The sequence below is a fragment of the Lactuca serriola genome, chromosome 3, assembly GCF_051521515.1.
Source record: "Lactuca serriola cultivar US96UC23 chromosome 3, Lser_US96UC23_V15, whole genome shotgun sequence".
In the NCBI taxonomy this organism is placed as follows: Eukaryota; Viridiplantae; Streptophyta; class Magnoliopsida; order Asterales; family Asteraceae; genus Lactuca; species Lactuca serriola.
In genome coordinates, this window is record NC_136410.1 from 235,439,101 (window position 1) to 235,454,616 (window position 15,516).

The following is a 15,516-nucleotide window of genomic DNA, read 5'->3' on the forward strand; positions in this document are numbered from 1 at the left end:
TTGTCATCCGACGTCTGTTTTCGTCTGTCTTTATATCGTTGAGCTCCTATTAATGAGATCTTCAATTCTCATTTAGGTTGTGTCGGCTAAAAATCAATCGATCTAAAATTTGAATTCCTGAATGTGCATTGTTATGCTAAATCTTAGAAAACTCATAACTTCCTCATACAAAGTCAGATTTGGATGTTCTTTTTATGTACATTCTTGGTTTAACATATACTATGAATTTCGTTTAGATCCCTAAGGCTAAAAAGTACTTTATCGCAAACTCACTTTTTACGTTATGTGGTGTCGTGCCGGTTTAGCCATAAAACTTCGACATGTCATAACTTATTCGTTATAACTCGGATTTCAGTATTCTTTATATGTACGGAACCCTTATGATATATACTATACTTTGGTTAAGATTATTTATTCTAAATAACCGTCTATAAATGGTCATTTTTTTGACGCTTATTGTCTTTAAATTGACTAGCCCGAATCTGCGGGCGTTACAAGTTGGGCATTCCAGTCCGATGGCTGATTGGGCTCGTTGCTCGTTTATCTGTTTGATTATATGTGATATTTTGGGGAACTCACTAAACTTTGTGCTAACTAAGCTGCTTATTGTTTCAGGTATCATCGGTCATCATGGGAAGACGAAGGCATGATTGTACACATTTATCAACAACAATGAAGATTCCAAGCTTTAATATTATTATGATTTTTATAAATGTATTTGAAATAAATGGTTTTCTACATAACGGATTTATAACTAAGAAGATTTACTTAAATAAAACGAAAATTTTTGGTTGTGAAAATAGGACGTTACAATCTGGGTTAAAACAATGTAGAAATGCTTATAAAAATTCCTAAACTTCCGGCTCCATTTCCAAGTTCATACACCAACAATCACTTATTCTTATAAGGTATGGGGTTTAAATGCACTATCAAGCACCAAATAAAATACAACCCTATTTTTCTCAAAAATCATATGTTATGATTAAGTGTTCTGTAAAGTTTTAAGTACTAAAGTCATTGCCTTATTTTATACAAAAATAAGTAGCTTGGATTCCAAATAAATACTTCAGAAATAGTTCATACATCTACCTTATTCTTGGCTCTAATCATTCTAATTTCAATAAATCTCTCTTTAAAGAAGCTCAATCTTAAATAGTTCCACATCTTTTAGTGCTCATTGGCAATTTATACATTGAAACGGTAGTGGTGCAACAAGTTGATTGACACCCACCTAAATCTCACCATTAACGATGCAAAGTCCTCCTCGTTAAATTGACATGTAATGAAACCTCCTACACTAATGGATCTTTCCCTTTTTTTAGTGAGAGTGACCAGAAAATGCAATCACAAGTGGGGATGGTGATACATTTATCGTTTTCATCAGATAGATAGAAGGATAATAGTGTTAGTATATCTCACATCAGTGTGACACGGTAATATAAGTGACTATATATATTGGAGTCCATCTTCTCTCCACAATGACTCTTTTCGAGAAACAATCTTAGGCTTCACATATATTTACAAATAGAGAAAGTGGAAATGTAATTGATAGGGAAGGTGAAGATATAGTTGGCAATGGTGGCAATAAGAGAACGAGGGAGATTGAATGGAAGTGAGAAAAGAGGGAGATAAGAGTAACAACGATTAGTTGAGTGGGTGATGTTAGTCTCTTGTTGGAGATGAAAATGGTAAGTGGAGGCGTTAGGTGTCGTTAGGGTTTCCAATTGAGGGGTGAACGAGAGAATAGGGAAAACGACATAAATTAAAAGAAAAAAGAAGTGCTTGGTTGGTGGGTGGGGTGGATTGATATTATTTTATTTATTAAATATTATAAATAGGTAAAAAAAAAAGAAAAAAAAATGATAATTTTTTTATCCAAATCAATGACTACACGAGTAGTTTTACCAAACCACATTGATGATTTCTATAAAAATTGTAAAGATTGGACCAAACATAAGAATCTAACCAAATTACATGACTAAAACTGTAATTTACTGTAAATTTGATAAGGTTTAAAATTAGGTCTCTACTGAAAATGACTTTCAAACACTATTGAATCAAGTAAATCCAGAACGCTGACGTTAGTAATTACGCGAGTAAATCAGAAAAGTGGTTTATTGAATCCAAGAAGTTGAAGCTTCAAAAACTTTTTGGGTTGAAGACGATTATCATGGTGACGGCGATTCCAAAAATCGTTGCTTCTTTCATCTTGTCCTATCCCCCCAACAAATTCACAAGTACCTTCTTTGCTTCCCTTCTTTCTTTCAAAAATCGTTCATCATTTTTAAAATTAGCTAATGGAATCTGTCCCTCCAAAACGATGTTAGCGCCGTTTCATTCAACTTCCTCTTCCAGTGATGAAACTGTTTTTAATCATCCTCGATCTGTGTTTGAGGCGATTACCAAACTTGATGATGCCCTCAAACTGTTCGATGAAATGACACAGAGGCAACCTCTGCCCTCCGTTGTTCAGTTCAACCAATTGTTGCAAGCTGTTACCAAAATGAAACACTATTCTTGTTCGATTGACCTTTTTAAACAAATGAATGTCCTTCGTGTTCATGTGGATGTGTACACTGTTAACATTGTTATCAAGTGTTGCTGCCAAATGCACCACACCAATGAAGGATTTGCAGTCCTAGGCTAGTCCTACACTCTTAAATGGACTGATCCTAGAAGATAGATTCCTCATTGCAGAAAGGTTATTCAAAAAGCTTATCAAGGAGGAACTTTGTGAACCTAATGCAATTATGTACGGTACTATGATTAAAGGGCTTTGCAAATTTGGAAATAATGATACAGCCATTTCCTTGCTTAAACTAATGGATGAAAAGGGTTGTAAACCTAATGTGGTCACATATAGCACCATCATTGATAGCCTTTGCAAGGACAAAATGGTAGATGATGCTTTAGGAATCTTCAAAGAAATGGTCTTCAAAAAAGGCATCCTACCTAATGTTGTCACTTACACCTCTTTAATTCACGGCCTTTGTAACTTGTGTCGTTGGGACGAAGTCGATAAAATACTCAAAGAAATGGAAGAGCAAAGGATCTCCCCAAATGTTCATTCGTTTAGTATATTAGTAGATTCACTTTGCAAAGAAGGTAAGGTTAAAGATGCAAAAGGTGTCTTCAACTTAATGATCCAAAAGGCAACGTTCCCAATGTAGTGATATACAATTCACTTATTGATGGGTATTGTTTGCGTGGAGAAATGAGCAAAGCAAGGGAAGTTTTTGATTTGATGGGATTTCGAGGTGTGGTTCCTGATATTGTTACTTATAATAGTTTAGTGAATGGGTATTGCAAGAAACTGAAGATAGAAGAGGCCATGCATTTGTTTCATGAAATAACTAAAAAAGGTATGAAACCTGATGTCATCACTTACAGCATCATGATACAAGGATTGTTTCGAGTAGGACGTTGTGAAGATGCAGATGAACTGTTTCATGAGATGCGAGCACACAATTTGATTCCAGATGAAATCACTTACGGAATAGTTTTGGAGGGTCTATGCAACAACAATCAAGTGGAGAAAGCACTCTCTTTATTCTATTTAATAGGTGACAACAACCTAAATTCAAATGTTATTGTGTACAATATACTCATTGATGGTGCAATTAAAAGCGGGAAGTTTGATATTGCAAGGAACCTTTTCAATGAACTAACTGTGAAAGGTTTACCACCTGATGTTTGGACATATAATACAATGATTAGTGGTTTTTGTCGGGAAGGTGTGATGGGGGAAGCAAAAGATTTGTTTATTGAAATGGAAAAGAGAGGCTGCTCACCAAATGATGTGACTTACCGCGTTCTTCTCCAAGGATTTCTAAAGAACCAACAACATGATGTAGTAGAGATGCTTTTAAAGGAAATGGAAGGAAAATGTTTTTCACTTGATGTTACAACTGTATCAATGTTACTTGATCATATAAAAGCTAGATCTTTAGATGCTTCTTTGCTTAAGCTGATTGGCAAACGTGTGCCAAAGGAAGGAGTGGATGCTCATTGTTTTACAGTGTAGATGTCATCTTGGTTTTCTAAAAGGTGTGGTTTTGACCATCTTTTTATAACTTTTTCATTACGTACAAGTTACAAGATAAGAAAAACACGGTAGTGATCCATTTGTCTTCAAATTCAGCATATACTTGGTTTAATAAAGGGTACTTGAGGTTGAGTAGCTGATCTAGCATGCTATTGAACATTTTATATCTGTAATAAATGTCAGATATATTACGTTTTATGGACTGTAGTAACACCTGGAAGCTTTAAACTATATTGTCTTTGAATTTTGGAGTCTACTCACAACATATATTAGTAGATTGTTTTGGATATAGTTGTTCCTTATTTTATGCATGTTCTCGAGAGCCAAAGGTTAAATGAATTAAGTATCATTTAGCAAAATTCAGCAATCAAGTAGCAAGATGAAGCAATCGATAAGTGTAGTCATTCAATATACATCATAGCTTGTTGGCAAGAAGCAGGTGAGGTTGTTGTGTGCCTTATGTACCTTAAATGGCGTTGATGATGTTTCAATTTCATAAGAGATGTGTTCCATTTTGATGACCTACCTTTGTTTCTAGAAAATGAGGAGCAGAAAATTGTTAAGAGAGACAACATCCAAAGTGAGAGTAGATGAATTTGAAGGGTATAGTTTATGGGTTTTCAAGATTTCAATCTCGAAGCCGATGCGACATTTAGGGAGATGAAGCACCAGAATTAAATAGGAAAGTGTAAAGTTTTCCATATACATGTTTGAGTGAGAATATTAAAATTTAGAGACATGACATATGTCCGCAAGTTATTTATTTATCGGGTATAAAAAGTAGGTTATAAGCTAAAACTATTATATATATATATATATATATATATATTAAAGTTATCAAGAAAAGGAATAGTTTACTTGTCATTTTTTTGGTAGAATTGGTCACTGTATTATTTTGTTGGGCTTCAAAGTTAGGAATAATAAATTTGGATGTTTTTTTGACAACTTTGCTCCTCATTCTTTAACCATTTTGATATTTTTGGTCTTTGCAATCAATACTTTTATACTTTTTAGGAACCTTTTAATATTTAAAGTTTGGCCACAAAACTTTAACGGTTTGACAACTTTGATCCCTTTTCTAAAAAGTTGCTAATTCCAACCCCTTTAATTCTTTAGCCATTTTGACACTTCTGGTCCTTGCAGTCAAAACTTTTACATTTTTTCATAAAAATTGGATGTTTTTTTTGGCAACTTTGCTCCTCATTCTTTAACCATTTTGACACTTTTGGTCCTTGCAATCAATATTTTTACACCTTTTAGGAACCTTTTAATATTTAAAGTTTGGCCACAAAACTTTAACGGTTTGACAACTTTGATCCCTTTTCTAAAAAGTTGCTAATTCCTACCCCTTTAATTCTTTAGCCATTTTGACACTTCTGGTCCTTGTAGTCAAAACTTTTATATTTTTTTATAAAAACATGAAAAAAACAGTTCAGGACAAAGCTCGGGCTTTTCATCCTTGCACTTTTTACGTCTATCATATTTATCGATTCGCAAACAACATTGAAAGCTTCTGGCCCCCCGCGTAACGGGGTAACCTTTCTAGTTTATATAAAGTTACATTAAATAGTTATTTGCTTGTACAATTAATTGATAAATTTCAATGAGATTCATTTCAAATATGTGTTTTGTGTTTCACCATCTTATTTATTTATTTATTTATTTATTTTGTAAAATATGTCCCAACCTAAAACTACATTGTAACCTTTATTTAGCAATGTGTAAGTTGCTTTAAACATTTCTAAAAAAAACCTTGAAAAATGATTTTCCGAAAAACAAATCATTATTTTCATAATAAGACTAACAATTTCATAGGTCAACATGTGTTTTTTGTTTGAAACAATATCGTTCTGTGCATGTTCATAGGTAAACCTGAAAATTTTATATTTTTATACAGAAATTTTAAAACAACTGGTTAGTAGTTACATGCATAAAATAATATGAGTAAAATATAAGAAAATATTAACATATTCTTGTAATTTATTTTATATATTGTATCTTAATTTATTTTTATTAAAATCGTGTTTTGGAATTATTCCTTAAAAGAACAAATTACATGAATGGTTCATTCGTTCAAGTGTCAAAAGGCACATTGAATCCTTATTTTTGAAAAATTAACTTGGACTGTCACTCGTTTGATTTAAACGTGCACACTTCATCCCCAAACGATGATTTTGTTGTGATCTTAGTCTGTACCAGAATCAAAATGAACATAATACCCTTGTGTTTTTATTTTTCAATTAATTTGATGTTTTAATGTTATTTTCAATTAAAAAAATATAGGCCCATTACATCACCCCGCCCTTCACTTTACCCACCCATCCACCTCATTCACTTCCAAACGCCCGCATCTAGATCGGAGAGAGCAGAGAAACACAAACATACACACACACACACATGTGTGTGTCCTGATGTGATACTAAGAGAGGGAGAGAGCGAGAAAGAGATAACACAATATGCAGAGAAAAAGAAGACGAGGAAGACAGACTAGGTAAGAGTGAAAGAAGAGACTGGTTTTTATGGCACTTAGGGGGTCCCCGATTAACTCCATGATGATTATAGTGGGAAAAGGGTTGTGGGTTGCGTTCAAAATAGTTTTCAAGGTCATTAACTGTTTGGTAACAATTTGTCACACCCCAAAATCGATGGCGGAAACGTTCCGGGGCGGAGGACGTCATGTTAAGTATCACAACCAATGTACATAGTAAGCGTAGTAAACACAACCATTACATTACATAGAAATATTTACATTTGTTTGAAAGTAAAGTTATACATGATTATAGATATATACATCCAAAATGAACAAAAGTAAAGACGTGACTGCTAAAATGCCCCGTCTTCTCCAAAAGATCGCGGTGTACCTGTCTAATGTGAACCTGAGAATACAAGCAGTTTGAAAATCAGCATAAAGCTGGTGAGTTCATAAGTGGTTTGTTTTCGTAATAGAACAAGTTTCCTTTGGTTTTCTGAAAAAGTCATTATCCAAGAAAATCTCATATTTTTTTATAAAGAAAGTTTTGTTATCCATTTGTTACACAGTTTGGTTAAGAACAGTTATGTTATCCCAGGAAAAACCCTTATTTTCCTAAAAGTCGGTGGTTGGTTATCAATTCGGAATGCAATGTACTAGTATCTACCATACTTGTAGTATTAAGATAAGTATTCTGAAAGTCTGGTTATCTTATATACGAATGTCGAATATCTACTATACTTAACAAGAATGATATCTTCGAAACTCTAATTTCGCTCAGAGGAATATATTAATAGACGAAATTTCGAAACTTTGGTGACACTCAGAGACGTACACTAGTTGTATTTTCGAAATTCTAGTGACATCCAAAGGCGTGTTTTAGACGTATTTCTGAAACTCTGGTGACACTCAAAGACGTACATTAGCTGTATTTTCGAAGTTCTGGTGACATCCAAAGGCGTACTTTAGACTTATTTCCGAAACTCTGGTGACACTCAAAGACGTACACTAGCTGTATTTTCGAAGTTCTGGTGCCATCCAAAGGCGTGCACTAGCTGTATTTTCAAAGTTCTGGTGCTATCCAAAGGCGTGTTTTATTAGTAATAATCCTAATTTATGATTATCATGAATCCTTCGTAAATTATAAAATATAACATAGATTATAACATTTTATAATGAGATCTACAATTAATCTGAAAGCTAACTCTGCAAGTTAAATGGTTTGTCAATACGGTTTCAGTGTTAAAAGCATACAGAATATGAAACATTTCAAAAGAAATAATAAGTTTGAGTACAATATCTCCTTGTACTTTTGCTTGTATCCCCCCTGAAAACATTGAAAAACACAGAAAAAGGTGTAGGGGTATGAACTCACCGGTCGAGAAATGTGTCGGTCGGATGCTAAGTGTCAGTTCGGGGCTTGAGTACACGCGAGGTTCCTATGTAATATGAAGAGATACATAATTGTATCTAATTAGACTTTGAACTACCAATTAAGTAAGACAATACACTCTGAGACGCGAAAACACTTTATTTCAAGTGTTAAGAGTGATCCGGGGAGCATCTAAGGGTGTGTAGGGCCTAGATAAGGAGTTTACTCTTCAAGAGTAAGCCCTTAGGGGAGTTTACGGTCCAATGACCATATCCCCATGAGTTTACGGCCGTAAACTCATGGGTGGTGTGTTCTTGGATGCTAAATGGTCTTACAGTGCACAAGGGAAGGTTCTAGGGTTGAATCAAAGGCTTAGGAAGTGATCAGGACTTGAATTGACCTTGGAAAGGAGTTTACGGTTTATGAAGATGTTCTTGGTGAGTTTACTACCTTAAACACATGATTTTACGGCCATAAACTTATGTTTGTCCATGAATCATGTGTTTTGGAGGTTGTAGGTTAAGCATACAAAGTTCTAGGTCCAATTCTAAGCCATACAAGGTGTTAAGGGAACTTTAACACCCTTTGGAGGTGTTTATGGTCTAAGAAGGGGTGTTTACGGTTTTGGGAGACCTTCCCAAACCGAAAAATCAAGTGTGCCTCATTTGTGTATGTTTTGGTGCATCTCATGAAGGAATATAAGGTTCTATGCACTCATGGAAGCTCATAGAAGCTTTTGGAGGTGTTTAAGGGGCAATTTAACACCTTAAAAGGTGTTTTATGGTCTATGAATGAGGGTTTACGGTCCAAGAATGTTCTTGGGTCGTAAACTAATGTTTACTCCTCAAATGGTCAGATTTTGGTGCTCTAAATCCATTCATGCAAGCCCCTAAGTCATATCTAAGCACTAGAAGTGATTTGGAAGGGTTTTGGGGCTCCAAAACCCCATTTATAGGTGTTCACGGTTTGGGGAGGTTCCTGGACTGTAAACAGAAGTCTTTGGTCCTTTTGGATGATTTAAACATGAATTTGAAAGCTAAACATGTTAAACTATAAGCTATGATAGATCACTTACCAAATTGGAGCTTCAAAAGGGTGGTTTTGGATCAATAGTCGAGTTTTAGAGAGAGAGAGTAGAGAGAGAAAGTTATGAGGTGGTGGTAAAAAGCTAAATTGAAGTTCACTCATCCTTTATATAAGGCTTGAGTTTGTGGCCCGGTGGAAATCTACCCGATATTGACGTTAAACGAGGCTTATGGTCGTACCCGATTAATTGTCGTAACCCGACGTAGTTATAATAAAAAAATTTCCAAATAAATAACAAGGGTATTTTTACGCATTTCTATTGGGTTTCGACACTCACGAGATCATAATAAAGGTGTCACACCCCGAAAACCAAATGCGGAAACATTTCCGGGGTTGACTCCAGGTTGAGTACCAAATCCAATGCACATAGTAAAACAGTAAACACAAAACATTACATTACATAATATTGTTTACATCTGTTTGAAAGAAAGGTTATACAAGTGTTATACATAATCATATGAACAAAAGTAAAGACGAGTCTTCGGAATGCTCCGTCTTCTCCAAAAGGTGGCGGTGTACCTGTCTAACGCTGACCTGAGAATACAAGCGGTTTGAAAATCAGCATAAAGCTGGTGAGTTCATAAGCAGTTTAGTTTTGAAAAGAACGAGTTTCCTTTGCTTTCTGAAAAAGTTGTTGTTCAAGAAAATCCTATATTTTCTTATGAAAACAGTTTACTTATCTTTTGTTACAAATTCGAAAATGGTTTGTTATGTCATTCCAGGAAATTCCCATATTTTCCTAATAGTTTAGTTATTCGTTTGTTACTTTATTTGTACGTGAATTGTTATGCTATCCTAGGAAAATCCCATATTTTCCTATGTATTAAGTTGTCTATTCGTTTCTCAATTCGTTACTAGTAGTTATGTATTCTCAGGAAAATCCCATATTTTCCTATGTATTGTGGTTGGTTCATAGGTTTGATTTCGAAGTACTAGTAATTACCATACTTGTAGTATTAGTTAAGTATTCTAAACTCTTAGTTGTCCTACATTCGAATGTCTATCATCTACTAACTTAGTTGTATTTTCGAATATTTGGATTCACCAAAAACGTACATTACAGTATTTTCGATTATTCTGGTGATTTCCAAAAGAGTACATTTGTTGTATTTTCGAATCTCTATCGACATTCTGAGGCTGATGTATTCAAAACTCAGTACAGGTCCAGAGGCGTACTTTTGTATTAAATTCGAAACTCTGGTGACACTCAAGGCGTACATTAACTGTATATTCGAAGTCTTGGCGTCATCCCAAGGCGTTATTTCGCATTCGTAGTCCTATTTCCATTCGTATTCGTATTCGTTCTATCCTATTAGTTATATTCGTATTCGCATTCGTACTAGCCTAATAGTTATAATGTATTCGTATTCGCATTTGTATTCGTACTATGCTATTGGTTACATTCGTATTCGTACTATCCTATTGGTTACATTCGTATTCGTATTCATACTATACTATTGGTTACATTCGTATTTGTGTTCGTATTCGTATTCGCACTATCCTATTGGTTACATTCGTATTCGTATTCGTATTCGTTTAGTATTAATCTTAATTATGATTAGTATGATTTCTTTTACAAAAGTAATATAGTTCAAAATACTTTTTAAAGAAATCTGACTTTAATCTAACTGTTTACCCTACAATTCGAATCATTAGTTATCATAATTTTTGATATTAGAATAATACGTGAAAGAAAACATTTGAACTGAAAATACGTTTAAGTACAAGATTTACTTGTACTTTTGCTTGTATCCACCCCCTGAAAACGTTTGAAAAGCATTGAAAAACATTTGAAAAAGGGTAGGGGTATGAACTCATCGGTTGAGAAACGCGTCAGATTGGAACCTAAACGTCAGTTCTGGGTTCGTGAACGCACAAGATTCCTATGGATTATGAAATGATACATATTTGTATTTAATTAGGACATGATTAATTTATTTTTTAAGGACATACACTTCTAGTTGCGGAAACACCCCATTTCAAGTGTTTGGAAGGACCCGGGTGGCGTTTAAGGACTTGTATGACTAGGGAATGGAGTTTACTCTTCAAGAGTAAACTCCTTAAGGAGTTTACTACCCTAAACACCTCATCCATATGAGTTCACGTCCGTGAACTCATGGAGGTTGATTTTGGGTGCAAAATGGCTTCACAACACTCGGGAATAATTGCTAGACTTGGGTTTTTGGCTTTGGAATGGATTATAACACACATAGGGACCATTTATTGGAGTTTACGGCTATAAAAATGGAGTTTACGGCCGTAAACCCCCCGCTCACATCCAATTCTTAAAGTTTTGGTACTAAGTTAATCACACATGATTCTAATGATTTTTCCTAAGCCTTGTATCAATTTTTGGGGGACTTTTGGCATGCTTTTAGGAGTTTACAGCCCGTGAACACCCTCATGGCCATGAAATCTTATGAAAGGGTGATTTTATATGTTTCAAGGTCCAATACTTGTGTGTAAACAATTCTAGAATTTATCCCAAGGCTTTAGGTGTGTTAAAGTGGCATTTTAACACATTTAGAGGAGTTTACTCCCCAAGAGTATGAGTTTACGGCTCAAGCATGTTCTTGGGCAGTAAACTTAAGTTTACTCCTCTAAATTGATGTTCAATGTGTTTCAAGGCCAGCTCCATAATTCTACAAGTCGTATCTAAGCCTTATTGGTGTTTTGGAAGGGTTTAAGGGCTTAAAAACCCCTTTAATATGTGTTTACTCTCCATGATATGGAGTTTACGGCCCAAGCATGATCTTGGGCAGTAAACTCATGTTTACTCTCCAAAAATTAAGTTAAAGGTGTTCTAAGTCCGGTCCATTAAGCCATTAAGCCATATCTAAGCTCCAAAGGTCGATTGGAAGGGTTTTTGGGCTCCAAAACCCATTTTATGTGAGTTCACGGCCTAGGACTGTTCTAGGGCCGTAAACTCATGAATATGGTCCTATTCCATGATTTAAACTCGAATTTGAAGGCCTAAGATGTTATATTAGGAGTTAGGGTAGTTACCTTGGTGATTTGGAGCTTAAATTTGATGATTTTGGACCTAATTCTTGAGTTTGAGGAGAGAGGTTAGAGAGAGAGTAGAGAGATGAAGCAAAGGCTTCAAATGAATGCTTGAACACGATTAAATAGGTCCCAAAACTTGGACACGGTGGAATTCTACCCGATACTGGCATTAAACGGGGCTTTTGGTCGCACCCGATTAAGTTTCCGTAATTCGACGGGATAGAATTCAAATTAATGATTTTTGGGCCATTTTCATGAGTTTTAAATGGATTTGAACACTTACGAGATTAAAATAAACTTATAGTTTATATATCTTAGCCCAAAAAACAGAAACGGGACGAATCGATAAAGGCAGATTTTTACGCGCGGAACAGATTTCAGCGATGGACAACTTCGGGTGTTACAAAAGGTCTCAATTTAATTAATTTAAATCGAAAGTTAACGGAAAAATTGAAATACGAACGGTTTTACTGACGGGAACGGGATACCATGACGGAAAAAATTTCGGATTGTCACATTATCCCCCCGTTAGAGGGAATTTCGTCCCGAAATTCAAACTTTAGATACAAATCATGGATTTGGAAAGAGATATGGATACTTCTGCTTCATCGAATCTTCGCGCTCCCAAGTGAACTCGGGTCCTCGCATGACATTCCAGTGAACCTTCACTATTGGGATACGACATTGTTTCGTACGTTTAATCTCTCTGTCCATGATTTCGATTGGTTCTTCCTAGAAGTTCAGACTTTCGTTGATCTCGGTCTCATCAAAGGGATTCACGAAGGTTTCATCGGATAGACGCGTTTTAAGAATTAAGATGTGGAAGACAGGATGGATGTTGCTAAACTCTTGAAGTAGTCGAAGTTTGTAGTCTACGGGACCGATTCTAACGAGGATTTCGAAAGGTCCTATGTACCTTGGGTTAAGTTTTTCGTGCTTTCCAAAGCGTATCTTGCCTTTCTAGGGTAAGACCTTCAACAGGACACAATTTCCAACAAAAGGGTACACATTTCTGTGTCGGAGGGGTTAGCGGTTAGGCGATTTTGGAAAAATTATGGATGAAACTGCGATAGTAGCCAGCGAGACCCAAGAATTGACGGATTTATGTGGGTGTCTTCGGTGCTGACTAATTCTCTATCGCTTGGATTTTGGACGGCTCCACGTGTATGCCTTCCTCGCTTACCACGTGGCCAAGGAAAGTGGTTAGACCGAAGGGCATCACTACGAACTCGTAGTGACCATATCGAGTTCTGAATGCTGTCTTGGAAACATCATTATCATGAACTCGAAGCTGACGGTACCCTGATCTAAGGTCTATCTTCGAGAAGTAGTTGGCTCCCTGAAGTTGATCGAAGAGGTCATCTATTCAAGAAAGAGGATATCGGTTTTTGACGGTCAACTTATTCAATTCGCGGTAGTCTATACACATTCAAAAGGAACAAACAATACCGGGGTTCCTCAGGGTGAGGAACTTGGTCTGATGAATCCCTTTGTCGAGCAGCTCATTGAGCTGACTAGATAACTCCTGCATTTCTGCTGGAGTTAAGTGATAGGAAGAGTTGGCTACAGGATTTTCTCCAGGAATTAGGTCGATGCGAAACTCGTCTTGACGTTCGGGATGAATTCCCAAGAGCTCTTCGGGAAAGACATCAGGAAAGTTGTAGACTTCGGGGATGCTCTCGAGGTCTTTAACTTCCTGTTTCTCGTTGATCACATAGGCTAGGAATTCATGGCACTCCTTTCGGGGAAGCTTTTGAGCTTTGTTGCACGAAATGATGCGAAGGCTGAAACTAAGTTTATCGTCGTAGATTATGAGGGTTTGACCAGAGGAAAGGTTGAGATGGATAGATTTCTCGTAACAAAGGATATCAACACGATTGGGGCTCAACCAATCCATGCCAATGATAAAATCAAAGCTCTTTATGGAACACCAGCATAAGATCGATGGGAAAAGAATGATCGCCGAGGGTAAGGGTACAACCTATGAATATATCGCTAATGTTCTCTTTCTCACCGCTAGCTATCTCGACGTTAAATGCTTCGGTTACTAATTGAGGACTATGATTAAAAGTTGTTTGAATGAATGGCTAACAGATTTTCTTTCAGCACTAGAATCGAAAAGGATTGCAAGCATAAGAGCTGTCGAGGAGGATCATACCTGTGGAAACGGTGGGATCGGCAGCTGCCTCATCTCGTCCCATGGCTAGGACTCTTCCAGTGTTGCCAGTTGTTGCTGTCTTGGGGCAGTTTCGCTTGAAATGCCCGACTTCGCCGCAACCGTATCAGGCCTGACTGATACCCACTCCGGAAGCTTGATTGGTTGATTGGGTTGGTGTTTTGTAGCTTCGCGCAAGGTGACCCTCCTGGCCACAGTTTTTACAAAACTTTTCACGACATGGGCCAGGGATACGATGGTGGTAACTGCACCTGTTGCACCACGGGAGGGTACCAACATATCCAGTGGTAGGTGCTGGAGCTGAGGAACCGACGACAGAAACAACAGCAGGGGTAGTAGCAGCGTGGACTACCACTGTTTGTTGTTTCTTCGAGGACTCCTGAGAAGACTGACTCTTCTTCTTATTCTAAAATTTTATTTTCTCACCACTTCTCTCTGTCGGCTCAGGAGTGGTGGCTGCTTCCTCTAGGTCATCACTATGGTCAATCAGGGTTTGCGCTAGGCATTTGGCGTTGTCGTAGATGTCGGGCTTTGCAGCCAAGACATTACCCTTGGTTGGCTGGGTCAACCCCCAGATGAACCTCTCAATCTTTTTACTCTCCGGGGTAACCATTCCCGGACAGAGTAGCGCCAAATCATCGAATCTGGAAGTGTAAGCGGCGATATCGGAACCCTTCGTCTTCAGGTTCCAGAGTTCATGCTCCAGCTTCTGCATTTCACCCCGAGGGCAGTGCTCCGCAAGCAGAAGTTCCTTCATGATCTCCCAACCCATAACATTGGCTACAGGTAGGGTTAAGGATTTGACTCGGCCGTTCCACCAAGTTAGAGCTTTATCGGTGAACGTGCAGGCGGCGAATTTCACCTTGTCGGATTCTGAACAGGCACAGATTTCGAAAATAGATTCAATTTTCTCTAACCACCGAGTTAGGGTAGTGACACCTCCTGTGCCATCAAAGGGTGTGGGTTTCGCGTTCATAAAGTCCTTGTAGGAACACTCCTTCCGGTTTCCCTGACTACCTTCCTGGTTTTGAGGCTGAGTACCACCTCCTGGCCCGCCTGAACCACCGGGGTTCATTTGCGACATGACAGCTGCCACAGCAGCAGCAGCAACAACTGCTTGGAACATGGCGGGATCAAATGGAGGGGGAAGTGGTGGCGGAGGAGGATTGTTATTCTTTGAGCTGGGTCTTTTCCTTGGAGGCATCTTGATCTAAAATAGTTAGGAAAGAGAGGATCATAAGTCCTCTGAATTGAATCAAGAGATATGGAACAAGAGATATCTCATTATGACAGACATAGGGTTCTATAAACGATAAGCAAGAAAGAGTTATCAAAGCAGATAAACTATCGCCAAAGAAGGA

General features: G+C 37.2%; 1 pseudogene; it reads left to right on the plus strand.

Annotated features, from left to right (window-relative positions):
• The first annotated feature begins 2,067 nt into the window (after positions 1–2,067).
• Positions 2,068–4,824, plus strand: LOC145093724 (uncharacterized; annotated as a pseudogene).
• Positions 4,825–15,516: the final 10,692 nt, after the last annotated feature.